The following is a 14842-nucleotide window of genomic DNA, read 5'->3' as shown; positions in this document are numbered from 1 at the left end:
AGTAGCATAGTATTTTCTCTGCTATAGTAACTGGTGGAAATGTAGAGATATAGACATTTAAAATTCTACTATCCCTTGCTACAAATGGAGAAATGCTCTTTTATCAAGTATTTCTTTTGCAAATGTCTATCCTTACTCAGTGTGAGTTTTCCTGGGTGTGTATTTTAGGCATTTGGGACAGAAATCCATCCTTCCCTTCCCTTCCCTTCCCTTCCCTTCCCTTCCCTTCCCTTCCCTTCCCTTCCCTTCCCTTCCCTTCCCTTCCCTTCCCTTCCCTTCCCTTCCCTTCCCTTCCCTTCCCTTCCCTTCCCTTCCCTTCCCTTCCCTTCCCTTCCCTTCCCTTCCCTTCCCTTCCCTTCCCTTCCCTTCCCTTCCCTTCCCTTCCCTTCCCTTCCCTTCCCTTCCCTTCCCTTCCCTTCCCCCAAAAAGGGACAAAATATGTTCTTGAGCAGTCTTAACTTTTTCCCCAGTGAGGACTGGTTTTTTTTGGTGGGGTTTTTTTTTTGTTTTTTTTTGGTTTTTTTTTTTGGGTTTTTTTTTTTTTTTTTTGGTGTTAAAACCATTACAGGTAGGCACTATGACTTCAACACCAATAAACCTCCAATCTGGGTGCGTATGTTGGCTCAGAAATTTCACTTTTACTGTCAAGGTTATAAAGGTTAATTAAGAATATCTTCCAGATTTTTGTCAGATGAACTGATGGTACATGCAGTGGGTACAGGATGTGCAGGAATTCAGTAATTTGAAGGGGATGACATGTTCTGTTGAACTCTGAGATTTTCCTGGGTTTCAGGTCATAGATTTCACTTCCTATCAACAACTTTGACACAATTAAGAGGTCCTTAAATTAAAAAAATGTTGCTTGTTTTGGGGTTTTTATGGATGTTTGGGGAGGAAATCACATACCAATTGCCAAAAGTACAAACTCACAAGTAGCCCATTTCCTGTTTGGACTTCTCTTTGCAGTCAAATGCATTTTTACATTTTATTTCCTGGTTACAATATGTCAAAAAGTTTACAATACGTGTGCACATGTGTCTGTTTGTATAAAACAGAGATTATCAATAATAATTTTCTTGCTTTTTTTCTTTCAAAATGTGGTTTATGTCCTTCCCTTTTGACATCATAATCCTTCCACAGCAATATCACACACAGTTTAATTTTTCTTCTCTGTATTTTAATTGCTATAACCAGTTCAACTACTTCCTCATTTAAATGAATTTTCCTCTGTGCAAGCACAGGTATACATATTGACAGAAAATAGTTTTTCCAAATGTAATTCAAGTCACCAGAGTGAAATAGGAAATGTAAGTACTGAAGAGAAAAAAAATCTAGAGCCTTACCTTGTCACAACTGACATAGAGCAGGATGGGAAGCACTGCACAGTAGCCTTTGCAATTTCTGGAAAAAAATAAATTATGAACTTCTGGATGCGTAAATTTCTTCAGATTTATTTTAATATTATTTGGGTCCTGTTAGTGTTCACCAATGAAATAATTAAGCAGATGAGCAGCTTCAGTGTTTATTCTCATTTCAGTTCACCTGCGAGGTAAGAAATTATGTTAATTCTGTGGGCGAGGAATTGTCTCAATTTAGAAGGCATTTTTCACATATGAATTTAATTAAATTGCATGATAGTAAGAAACATCCTATGTTAAAATGGGCATCAATACTTCCATTACAACACCAGGTTACTCAGTAATGATTTCAGTGCAGTGTCTGCATCTAGAAAGATTTAATAACAAACACTTTATTTTTGAAATATAAAGGTTCAATTCTTACTGACTTGTTGGCTCAGTTCAGCCCCAGGCTTCAGTTACTCCAAAAAAGGTTTTGTTCTGATATATCCTAATGCTGGACAAATGCTTTTGTTTTGGGGCTCAAAAAAAAAAAAAAAAAAAAAAAAGTATTGCTTAGTTTAACTCTTGCAGAGGCTGGCTGATATATCTGACTGTGAGCAGTATTACCCTATCTTTTATAAAAATTACTCAAAGGTTGTCAACGTGTTCTTCATATAAAAAAAATTGTGAATTAATTAAGGGGAGTCCATGGATTTCCAGTTCTCCCAGCTCTAATATAAATGTGAGCTAATATAACCACATTAAAAAATTCTGTCCAAAAGGGGAGATGAAAGTCTGTTCTGATAATCACCATGGGACTCTGTTACTACCAGCTGACATTTCTGCATATTTATTTGCAGTAAACAACTGCTATTTTTGGCCTGTTTTGTGTCCCAGCACTACAAAAATTAGCTTCTGTTTGCTGCTACTTTTTTGGCTTTTTTTTTTTTTTGGTGTTGTTTTTTTAAATTTTCAAATTGGTAATTAGGAACACCAAGAATAGAACTGAATCAGCTCTTTGTCTTGACAAAAAAAATTCTTAAACTACTGCTACTGGACATCATCATTCAACATGGTGACTTTATTAATTTTTGTTACACTTATGTGTCATTTTGCAGGTAGCAGACTGCTTTTTATAAACATTTTAATTTTCCTAATTATTCGAGTGTCAATTTTCCTAATTATTCAAGTAGCAACTGGGCTCATGATTCTACCATTCAGCAATGCCCTTCTATTATTTGACAACTGTACTGCAGTTTGTATTTTCTATCACATTCAGACAAAAAAAATGTATTTCAGCCAGTAAATTATTCAAATCCCATGGAAAATAATGACTCTTTTAAATTCTGGGCTCTGGATCACATTAAACAAGTATATTAGCTCTAAATTCTAGATTAGCCAATATGAAAAGAGCAATCAGTTTTATTGCTGCCTTATAGACTTAACTTTTGTTTCATTCTTCTAAATGAGAAAAGAGTATGGAAAGAGTGAAAAAAAGAAGGAAAGACCTTCTTGTATACATAAGTGTTTGTCTGTAAGTGTTGGCATACAAACACTTCTGCTGGCATGCTGAAATACTTGCATATAGACAGTTCTTATGTGAATGTTTATTGTAAAAAAAAAAAAAGCACCTTCTCCAAAGTGCATGGAAAAGCAAAGGGGCTCTGCTACCAACATGGATGGAACACTTTGCTCGATTTAGCAATTATGTTTGTGAATACATCATTCTACTTACTGCCCAGTAGTAACCTAGAGTGAGGTAAATCTTTTCTAAGTATACCTGCCTTGGAATAAAGCTGGAGAGAAATCTTCTTCCAGACTGCCCCATAAAAAAGAGGAAAAAGAAATCCAAACTATTTTTTTCTTCTTTTTTTTTCTTATGAAATACAGTAAAATTAGTAGACTCAGGTCAAAATTTAATTGCAACAGCTGTAAAATGTCACCTAAATCCGACTGAACATTTTAAAGAGCTTTCTGAATACAAACTAACAAGCAAGAACCAGAAAATTAATAAATTGATTTTAGAACTATACCAAAAGCATAACATAATGTGCAGTAGGTATCACCAGGTGGCACTGTTACAAATATATTGATTTATCTTGTGAATTGATAACAAGTGGGTGACTATGCTAATAAACCTGCTGTTTTAAGGGGGATTTCCCCCCTCATGATTTGCTTGGTGTTTTTCTTTATTTGGTTTGTGCCTTGTAAGTGATACTATCAGAGAAGGCTAGTGTGTGTTTGTGTGCACCCACCTGTGTGATTTTCTGCCTCAATATCAATTTTTCTTTACATGATGTGCTGCAGTACTGGAATACTAGGAGAAAAACAACAGCAAGAAATCCAATGCAATTTTGCAGGTTTACTTTACAGATACGTTCTTACATTTATTTATGGATTTTTCCTGCTTATGACAATCCTGTTAATTACAGACCAAGGGAATTTTTGCACCGCGTAACATCAGTTGATGTAGATTTGCTCCACCAGATCATCCCTAATCTAAAGCAGGTTAATTTCCAGGAGGTGCTTATGTCTGCTTTAAGCATTAGAGACATGGTTATCCTTTCAGGTGTGGCCTGTAGGCAAGCAGGATTAGCTTTTAACACTGATATGTTCTCTCAAGATGTATTTAGGTACAATCCCCAGCAAGCATGCTATGTGCCTCCTGTCTGAGAGCAGCTCAAGGACTGCCTGCTTGGCCTAGGAGCCTTTCTTACCACCCTAAAATGGAGTTTTAGTTTAGACTTTGTAATAATGATATTGACGCCCATGTTCCAGAGAAACAGGTCACTGGGGGAGTGACCACAGGCATGTCAGAGAACAGCTCTATTTTGTTTTTACTAAGACAGTAATTGAATTAGTGCAAGCAAAAAATGGAGCAGGTAACATAGAAAGCAGGGCAGGGGAAAAGTACTGAGTGACAGGAGCAACAAGTTGCCTTCCCTTCCACACACCCTCACTGCACAGACAAAGAAGTGAAAGGAGAAGCACAAAACCCCAAGGAGCAAATAAAACATTAAAATAGACATTTTTGCTGAACTCACTAGGTCAGAAGATCCTGGAATTTAGATCATATTATCAACCAAACAAACTGAAAATACTCCCAGTCCAGAGAAGGCTTTAGGAATGCTTTGGAAATATGGTCATCCATGAAAATATAAAAACACAAACAAAGAAACAAACCCAAAATGCTGAATGATATCAGTTCGGGTCTTGCCAGCACCATGAAGAATGGCAGATGAAAAAAATATGCCACAAAACTGAGGCAAAAGGCATGAAACAGAGAGTCAGGAATTACTGAGAGTGACATGCTTGGAGATAAAACTCAGTGTCCCTGATAAATCCTATAGGTAAAGGTGTTTGAGGGAGGCCAGTATAGGAGTACAGAAAGAGATAATCTGCAGAGCTGCAGTGTCACACAAGCAGGTGTGTTTGGTGCAGTCCTGCATTAAGAAATCAGCCATGGTTCCCACACCAACCATCCCAAGAAAACATACAGGAGGATTTAAGCCAGAGCAGAAACACATCCACACCACACACTTGGGGTAGTGATGCTTCCATCAGCCTGTGCAAGTTTCCTGTCACGAGTACATCAAATGTAAGTGCTGTTCTTGCTTTTCAAAACAGACTTACTCTAGGAAAAATTTTAAAAAGTCAAACCAAACCACAAATCCCTAGCCAAACTCTTCTTGTGGGTGTAATATAGGAAATTATGACAATATCTACAGCACATGTAGAACCTGCTCGGAGGGTTCCAGCTAAGCACAGCAGCTGAGGTTCATCTTTCAAAAGAGACACAATATCCCAGTCCAGATAAACAAACGGAATGAGCTATGTGTGCTGTGATGCTGTTAAGGGAAACACTGAGAAATTACCTTAAGATGGCAAAAGCTGCAGAAAGGCTGGTCCTTGACTGTTTGCCATGGCAGTCCCATGGCCAGTGTAACTCAAACACAGCCAAAGATTTAATGCAAAGCAGATACAACAATGCCTGAAACATTGCTGAATACTGATCACAAACACCCTGAGGTCTTCAAGGAGTTCGCAGAATCTCTTAAAAAGTACACATATATTTTCTGAATTCATTGTTCATCCCTGCCATGCACAGCTGTAAAATTTGCAGTTGCAGTGACAGAAAGCAGCAAAGGAAACAAGCAGCTAAGGAAACATGGGAATGTAGGCAGAGCAAATGTAGTAACTCTATGGGCTAACAGCATGGCAACACACAGCCAAAAAGAGAAATGGTGACATTTGGATGTATCCAAATTGCAGTAACTGCAGAAAGGCTAAGGTGTGAGAGCAAATGGTCAAAACCAACTGGTCTGCTGAAAGTAACCCCAGTAGGAAGGATGGCTACTGACATGTCTGATTAGATGAAGAAGTACTGACTTTGAACTTTTGGCTCACCCTGGGGCAGGAACATGTTTCATGGCCCACCTTTTGGAATAAGATCAGCTATCAAAGTGTTGCAACCAAAAGAACAAAAGCTACTTGGACACCTTACAGCCATCCAGAAAATAACTGATGACACAGTAATAACAGCATCAATTCCAGCGAGTCACTTAGCAGTGCTGAAGATAAGAAAGGAATTTCACACTGAAAGATCACAATTTAAGCAAATTGTGTATGTGATGATTTCGATTCTTCCTCTGTACTGTGTGGCTTGCATTTAGCCACAGAGTTTTAAAGAAGGGCCAGGTGTCTCCAGATCTTCCTCTTACAACTCCTCCATGAGATTTTTACATGGAAACATGCCTTATTGAGAGTTGTTTAGGCGTTTAACACACAAACAAGAGAGCATTGAGGATATATCATCCAGAAATCAAAAGTTCTGTGTTAGTTTTCTCAGAGATGCTGTTTGGGAGGTGGTTTTCTTGTAGGCTTTTGAAAGAAGAAAGGCAATATGGTATTGTTACAGACTCCTGTGCAAAATTTGCCACATCTTGTTAGCAGTGCAGTGATAAGTCTCTCAAAAGCAGCACAATGTGTCTCATATTTTGTAAGGGATACCTTCAAAAGATTTTGCTTTTCTTCTCAGTTTCTAAGATGGTTTATATGGTTTGAATTTTATATTCTTACCCATTCCAAGTTCCTTTCCATCCCCCATCCAACTAGGCCAATAACATTCCCCATGATAGGACAACCACAACTTCTCTGTTTAATTGTTTCACCCCTCTCATAAAAAAAAACTATTTTGTCTTCATGTCAAATCTAAACCCACCCTCTTTCAGTTTAAAACCATTTTCCTTTGACCTAGCATTGGAAATCCTGGTAAAATATCTCTGCTTTTCTTATAAATTATATTTGTTATATGGAGGGTCTTTTTAAAAAAATACACTTCTTCCTAGTTATATCTAGACTTCTGTATTGGTAAATGTCTTCAGCATGAAGAAATAAAGGAACAGATGTTACTGGCTCAGGCAAAGGCATTGTGTGGGCCCCAGGAACTTCTTTACACTGCTGTGCCTCTTCCTGTCCCCACAGGATTTTGCAATTAGTTTATTCCCCAATCTTGTTTCATGGTTCTTCTCATCACCTTGGTAGTATTGTGACATTTAGGAAGCAGTTAAGAAGACATAAAAAAACAAAACAAACTAAAACAAACAAACAAACAAAACAAAAACAAACCCCAAAACAATACAAAAACAAAACCAAAAAAACCCAAACCAACCAACCAAAAAAAGCCAGAATATTTTACCTGTTCCTTTATTTGTTCACCATGGGAAGTTTCCTGGGGAAATGACAGGGACACTGTGCTGCTGCACCTCCGGCAAATACGAGTCCTGACTTCTGAGCCAGATGTCACAAACATTTAAACAGCTGCCAGAGCCTTCTCAACCTGTCATCAGGTCTGACCTTAAACCCAGCTTCGTTTTTAAATGTTAGAGGGGAAAAAAGGTGGAAAAAAATTTAAAAAGTCCCAACAGGGTAAAGTTACACAGCTGCCTGAAATATTAAATTAAAAGACTGAACATCTGTTCACTTGCTTTTCAGAATTTAATGGTTTGGAGAGATATTCTGTTGTCTTAGATCCTTAAGAACATCTGAGACCCACGTAGCTTCAGCACCTGTGAAAAATCCTCCCTCAAAACACATAGACTCTTCAAAGCTTATTGCTCCTGCTCTTTGCCAAGCATATGTTGCCGAACAGCACAACAAATTATTAATAATATTTAGGTCATACTTGACTTTTGCACAGTGAATTTCCTGAGTGAGTACCAAAACACAATTTGAGCATCAACAAGCTTTTGTTGCAAGGAGTCAGAAATTACCATGAAATGGACCAAAGAAACTCCTGGAGAACTGGCCACTAGGAAATAAAAGAAGTATTAGATTGATGTGGGTTCAGTTTGCATTCGCTTTGGATTTTGGTGGTTTTTTAGCTACACTTTCCTCTTAATTGAAAAATTTAAACTGATTATTATTTGCCAGGATCAAGAATAGTGTCTAATGAACTTGTTAGCTTCCTGCCACAGGATACTATTGACACAGTTAAGGGAATTATGAGTGGCTATGGGAGGGAAGAATTAGGGGTTTGTATGAATAAGTATAGCCTCTGCAGTAAAACTACATTGTTTATGGGCAGCCAAGCCCTCTGTTAGAAAACAAAGGATGTAAAACAGAGAGTAGAAAATCTGTACTCTAAACATCACTGTAATTTTAGAGCTAGATGCTTGGACTGTGCTTTTGGGACCAAATATAAAGCACAAAGATACTGTTGGCATACTTTTGCAATACCAGACTTCAAGAGAAGGCAGAAAGGGAAAAGAAAAAAAGAAGCTGGTCAGCAAGATTTCTGTTTATATTTCTGTTTTCTTTTCTAATGTGTTTCCACTGGAAGTATTTTTTATCAGTCCATGGGCTTTCTTTTGGTTCTCATAATTTACAGCCTTGGTGCTATGAAATTTCAACTTTAGTTCCAACATCTGGAATATTAGGGTTTTGTTTAAAGATGATCTGAATGTTGGTGATATTTCTTTCCCTATGCAACTTTAAAAAGATTATGCCTAAAGATATGCTGGCTAGAAGTGAAGCTAGACTGGCTTTCTTACCACTCTTGCATTCCAGTGTGGCTTTAATGTTTTATAAGATGATGATTTAAATGAAAAGTAAACAGGTACAATTAATAATAATGGCAATGATAATAACAGCATAAATAATTTAAATCTCACAAAAGTATTTTCAAATTCTGTAAAAGATAAAATGCAATTTCTAAGACCCCCTAAAACTATTAATAAATCTTCATTAAAAATTAAAACAATAGAATCAGAGCAAAAGATTGGAGGAGTAAAAAACTATTGCACTTTATAAAAACCATTTCATCAGATCAGAGGGAAAGCATTTTCAAAACATATGCAAACTGTGAAGAAAGTTCAGGATTTGGGGACAAGGAGGTGTGAAAAATGGAAGAAATTATATGAACAAAAAGCAGAGTAGAAAATGTTACACATTGCTAGGTATTAATTGTTTTCCACTGAAGGAAATAAACTAATTTCTGGTGATTTATACAGAGGAAGTAGCATCATCAGGTATTGTTTAATGAAAGGAAAGCTAATTTGTGAATAGAAGATTCTGTCTTCTTGCATTTTTTTTAATTGTGGTGTCTCATGCTCTCATACTGTCACACACACATACTTACCATGTAGAGAATACTCCTACAGAATAAAAATATTTTGAAACTCTCATTTTCTTCTTTAAACTAATTCAAAACCAAAAAATCAAAACATATGGCTTAATAATATGCCGTTAGGTACACACTGTAAAAATAATACAACAAAAATAAGAAGAAAATTGATTTAGGAAGATATCCTTCAGGAAAGTAACTCATTGTTGCCTCGAAGCAATGGTTTAGGTGCAGTAAATTTCAGATATTAGGAATATTTTGGCCTCACACATGAGTAGATACAGGGTGTCCTAATTACAGATATGGGCTGTATAATGGCCATTTGCTGAGCTGTGCAATTTAGATGCCATTCCACATTTAATGTTTTTGATGGAAGGCCTATGGGATCCTCATTCCAGCACTGGCACCCTCAAGTCATATTTCTTCCCTTGTCACAAAGTATTTCTTTTTATCAGCAGCTTGTCATTCAAGCATATTTTTAAAAAATGAAGAAATGGACATGAGCAGAACCTCTGTGTGAAACATGAAGATATCTCTCATTTTAGGGCCACTATTTGATTGTTATACATTCAAAACAAAACAAAAAACAAACAAAAAAATATCTATTAAAAAAACCCAAAACCACAAACAAACAAACATTTATTCAAAGACTCCAGGCATCAGAAGGGAGAGAGGGGATGGAAGGCATAGGTGATATTGAATTTTTCACTTAATCTCACAAAATATCCTGTTAATAATCTGGCTCTCCTCCCAGTCAGACACAACATATTTTGTAGTTGTCTTTCTCCCTGTCTGTGTCAAATTTGGCAGCTCTAACAAAATTTGGCTGAAATCGGTTGAAATGTGGTGGACAGGCTTAATGACAGAGGAGATCTTGAAGTTTGAAGCCTAAAATAATAAAGCTAAAGCCATGTTAAATTAATTCCTCTGATGTGTATAAACACTGGAGGAGGAAACAGAAGCTGCTATAATAAAATAGCATTTGTTAACCATATTGTAGTAAAAACCCCTTTATATATATATATATATATATATATATATATATATATATATGTGTGTGTGTGTGTGTGTGTGTGTGTGTATAAATATATATTATATAAATATCTATCTATCTATGAGGGGTAGTAAAGTTCTGCCATTCTCCAGGAAAATACCCATAACTGTTCTCATCACTGACTCAGCATCTCAGTATCTACATACTAAGTTACTGACAAATCCTTATGTCAGGCAACTTGTTCTTTATAATGTTTGGAAAATAAAATTTCTCAAGTTTCATCTTAAGACGAAAATTTATTTTCCAATGGGAACTGGGGCAAGCGAGAATTCAGGACAGGATAGTCCTGGGATTCTGATAAAGCCTAAGATCTTTCTGGTTTGCTGCTAAATATTCTTGAATGTAACCTACATGTCTGCATTTCTTGAATGTAACCTACATGTCTGCATTTCCTCCACAGAGAAACTCAAATCCATCCTACACCTAAAAGAAAACATTCAGTTTGGCTCTCTCCTGTAACTAGGCAGGAGTACATCCACAGTTCACTTGTGTCCTCGTGCTGCAGGGATATGGCTTGGGATTTTCCTGTGGTCAGGTATCCTAATGTTTCACTTCCATCTGCATGTATGTCTATGTACCAACCTCTGTCAGATCTTTAGGCATGTCTGAAAGGAAAATTAGCAATGTGAGTCAGAACTCTGCCTTCAGCATCACAGAGGCATTTCATTCCATATTTCATGTACAGCATCTTCATATTCTGAAGCAAAAATTTTGTTTTACCAACATCACACATTTCTTTTAGCTGATGCTAAAGGCTTGTCTGAATAGTAATGCACTCTCTACAAGTAATACATGTACTGGAAATATGTAGGGTTAGCGAGCACATACCAAAATGTGGTTTCGTGATTTATTATGCATTGTAACTCCTGTTATATTCTATGAAAAAAAAAATCAATTAATATTATCTGTTTAAGTATACTCTCTGCATAGTGTGGCTTTGTTGGGCACATTGATTATATGAAACCTTGTCATATATTACAAGTGATAATGTATTTTTTTAAAGCTTTAATCTTTCTTCATTAGGGGATGCTTGACTTGATCGATCACATAGTGATCTAAGCCAAAACCTGCTGGTTTTAATCCTTGTGACAAAATGCTGCCCAGTCCTGCCAGCCAAAGTTGGAAAATGCCATCTTGCTAAATAGAGAGACATCTGACAAGGACAAGAACACTGATCAGGAGTCTGTGAGTTGCTGCTGCTGCTGCGCCTGGGCTGTGGCTGCTGCCTTGCCTAGGATCCTGAAAACCAGGGTCGTCTCTTCCTTTTCTCACCCGAAAGCCCCAAATCTGAGGCTGAGGAAGCAGACCTATGAGGAGGCCCATGGTGACCTTCAATGTGGAGACTAGGATGGGCTTCTGCTGTGGAAGGAGATAAAGAAATACAGATTTTTTTCTACACCCAGAGCAAGGGCTGGTTTGGGTGAAAGCACTGGCGTACTTTCATCCACCCCCAGATTGTCACACTCCATATAAAAGAGTTACAGAGGAGGGAACTGGAACGAGGTAAGAAATTCACTCCTCCTGCAGTTCTGAGTTTGACATGACAAATTCTGATAATACTAACCTAGGATGCCTGCCTACTTCAGTGCATTGCACAGGAGCTGAAGGTATCTAATTCAGCGGCAGCTGATGCTATGGTAATGAAAGGCAAAGTGTGCTGCTGGGTTTTTTTTTTGGGGTGTGGGGCTGAATTAGTGGATTGCCTGTTTCTAAAGCACCAAGTTGCAAGAACAACCCAATTAAGAAATTCTGATCACCCTCCCTTATAGTTAATTTCCCCCAACTTCTCTGTCCCATCTGGCATTCACCAAACATACCCTGCCTACATTTCTTCTGCACAGAAAACCCCAAAGCATCCCACAACAGCCTGACATATAACAGGACACCATTATTTGTTGAGCACAACTCCCTAACAGTACAGTACAAGAGACATTTACAGTGCTGTAAAACTCAGACAATTTGTTTAGTAAATCTGTTTCAGGAAAGGTTACAGAATGTACTGCTTTTACCACTACTGGTGACACATGGCTCCTATACATTTGACATTTTGGACTGTGTTTTCATAGATCCTAAAAGGTCTTTTTGTCATGAAATTATCTAAAAACCTGTTCCCTTAGGAGACCTGAAAATGAACACCCTCACTGTTCATGTGCATCAATTTGCTCGCATAAACTATTGATCCTCGTGAGGCTTTTCTTGTTCTACATCATCCTAGAAGGGCTCAAAAATACATACATGTGTGTAAACATGATCTTTTCCCACCTTTCAAAGGAGGATTGCAAATGACTTTGTTTCAGTTCATTCTGAAATGTAAACTTTTGTGTATGCATTTGTATATATCCACTCTTTCCCAATGAATCATAAAGTTGTAAGGGTTTCACAGCTACCATTCAGATTTTATTTCTGTCTTTCTGGAAACATCAGGGACAAGTAATGCACTGCAGTCTGAGCATGTCTAAATTTATACATGTGATTTTATACTTTTGTCTGAATAACGTGGTAATCAACACTATTTTGAGATGCAAGCTTTGATCCTTATTGTTGCTAACAACCATGTCCATACTAATGTACATAATTCTTAACAAAGCATGTCATAGGGAATTTTGCAATTCAAATACAATTAAAAAGCAATATAAAATAAATGTTTGCATTTGATTTAAAATATGAATGATTCAGCTCTCTAAATAGGCAAGCAAATTAAGGATATTAGAAAACAAATGCCAAATTGTCCTTTAAGAGACTAGGGCTTTCTGCAGCTTGCAGATGATTGAGGGTCCTCCCAGACTGTGAAATGAGGATGAAGGCCAGCTTACAAACCATAAGGCTTCCAATACACCTCAGGGCCACCCCATTACCCTCACAGCACCCAACTGTTTCATTCTGTGGCTCATTCTCAATTGAAACAGAATTTTTGAGGTTCTTCAGCTCCGCCTTGAAGAAGACTGCATGGTTTTCTTACCCTAGCAGTAAAGGGATTTATCTGATGGCAGGAGATGCTGAGGTTAGACTGAAGATCACTTAATATCCTCTTCAAAAAATCAAATGTAAGAAGTATGACCCCAGCCTGGAGGAAAAGCTGTTAAAGATGACAAAAAGCTAATTTTTATTTACAAACTGACTAAATTTATGCAGATACTCCCTGGGAAGCAATCGCTGAAACACATAACAGCATAGTATTCTGAGAATCACTATTATTTGAAATCTCATATTGCTTTGCCAGTGTTGTAAATGTTTTTCTTGTTTTCCTAATTCACACACACATGCAGAAATTCAGTTTCCTTAAGCTTGTTATTTGACCCTGCCCTTACAGAGTGTCTGTCTGACGTCTCTGCACTTTAGACATCTATTTTATTTCTTAAACAAACCTCTGTTTTCTTTTTAAAATTAAGACTTCAGAGTATTATGTATATTTATATATATATATACATATTATGAAAAATTTAGAGCAGACTGTACTGCTCCATCCTAGCTGATAAATTATAAATTATGATGCACTGTAACCCCTCACAGTAGTACTCCAGGTATTATATATTGGTTTTGCCTATAATCTCCTCTTGGGAAGCAAGCTTTCCACTTGTGAGTTTAGTCACTTCCTCCAGGAGAAGTTACACAAGATTGGAAGAATATGAGAAACATAAGGGAAAAAAATCCGAAGAAAAGTTTTCATGCCAGGACAAATTAATGGAACAAACTTACCAATAGGAATTTGCCTTGTAGACTCACACAAAACTTTAGCTATGGAGCATTCCTAGGCATGAGGATGCTGTTTGACAAGACAAAGACATGAAATGCTGTTGAACATACCCCAGGCTACCTGGTCCTGGGTTCACTGCATTAAAATACTTAGCTAACTTTTTTTCTGAAATCTAGTTTTTAAATTCAGTTTCCACCCTAGACTCATATGCTCATTTCTGGCTTACCCAAACTTGTTCAGAAACAGAGTGAAATTCCCTTAGTGATAGCTAAAATGTTTCAGGAAGACATGTGGGCTTAACTGGTCCTTTCCTACATAAAAATATGCAATAAATATGCGCTGTTTAGTTTTATTGTCCCATATTCTTTCTATTTCAGAGTGTAGAGGGAAGTAAGCCTGTTGGAAAGAAAAGAGACTTTCTTAGCTAATCAGGGGTAAAAGGGAAATGCAATTTTCCAACATCTGAAAACCATTCTTGGCAATTTGTTGCTCTGCCCGTAAATAAGGTATTTTACCCTTAATTAAATTTATTAATGTTTCCAGAATGATTTGGTTCCTAGATATTGTTGTGGTAAAGACTATCATTTGGTAAACTCTCAGGTCTTTGGATGGGAGTGAGGAGGTCCCACACTTTTTATGTTTGAAACAGAAAATCTACTGTCTAGTGATTATACAGAAGGGTTAAATTTGCAGCAATGTCAACCATGACCATTCATGCTATGTCAACTACTCTGAATTTTTAATGTATGCTCTACATCATTTTTCAGCCTAGTTCAATACCTAGAAATACTAAGAAGTTTTCAGGATGGTTTAGAGCTCTTAAGATGATCTATGAGCAAAGAATTTGGACACCCAACAATGTGGGCCTGCTATTATGCATTATTCGCTGAAGGGAATGATGGTAAAAATAGATTGTCTAGATAATATAAAAAAATTATTGTAGAATAAAATGGATCATTTTCTTTCTTGTATGTCTCCTTTGTGGGAAGTAGAAACACAACTGCTAGGTGAAGTAGGTGAACTCACAAATTTCAGCATCTCAAGAATTGGCATTCACTTAAAGAAGTCTAAATTTTTCCCATTACAATAAACATGTGCTGACACTTGCCAGTGTTCAATAAGATTTTTCT

The sequence above is a fragment of the Anomalospiza imberbis genome, chromosome 4, assembly GCF_031753505.1.
Source record: "Anomalospiza imberbis isolate Cuckoo-Finch-1a 21T00152 chromosome 4, ASM3175350v1, whole genome shotgun sequence".
Classification (NCBI taxonomy): Eukaryota; Metazoa; Chordata; class Aves; order Passeriformes; family Viduidae; genus Anomalospiza; species Anomalospiza imberbis.
Note: the sequence above shows the minus strand (reverse complement) of the source record.